Source organism: Odontomachus brunneus, unplaced genomic scaffold, assembly GCF_010583005.1.
Source record: "Odontomachus brunneus isolate Ranch 3 - 2012 unplaced genomic scaffold, Obru_v1 Obru_scaffold_170, whole genome shotgun sequence".
Lineage (NCBI taxonomy): Eukaryota > Metazoa > Arthropoda > Insecta > Hymenoptera > Formicidae > Odontomachus > Odontomachus brunneus.
The window spans coordinates 223,197-223,420 of NW_022639620.1; the positions used below are offsets into that span (position 1 = coordinate 223,197).

Here is a 224-nt window from a genome sequence, read left to right on the forward strand (position 1 = left end):
TATTAGGACCTTAACTTAGTTTCCGCCCAAAAAATACTGAGAGAAAGCATTTATTGTAAAAAATTTATTTAAATTATTTCAATGAAAGTATTTTCCATCACTTTCTACAACTTTTTGCCATCTTTCTGGCAACTGGGCGATACCATCTCGATAAAACGATGTTTGTTTCGAAGCAATCCATTCGTCCACCCATTCTCGCACTTCTTCAACATTTCGGAAGCGTG

General features: G+C 35.7%; 1 protein-coding gene across 1 annotated transcript in view; it reads left to right on the top strand.

Annotated features, from left to right (window-relative positions):
• LOC116851277 overlaps positions 1 to 224 on the top strand; it is a 3,104-nt gene that overhangs the window by 1,210 nt on the left and 1,670 nt on the right. The window lies entirely within an intron of this gene.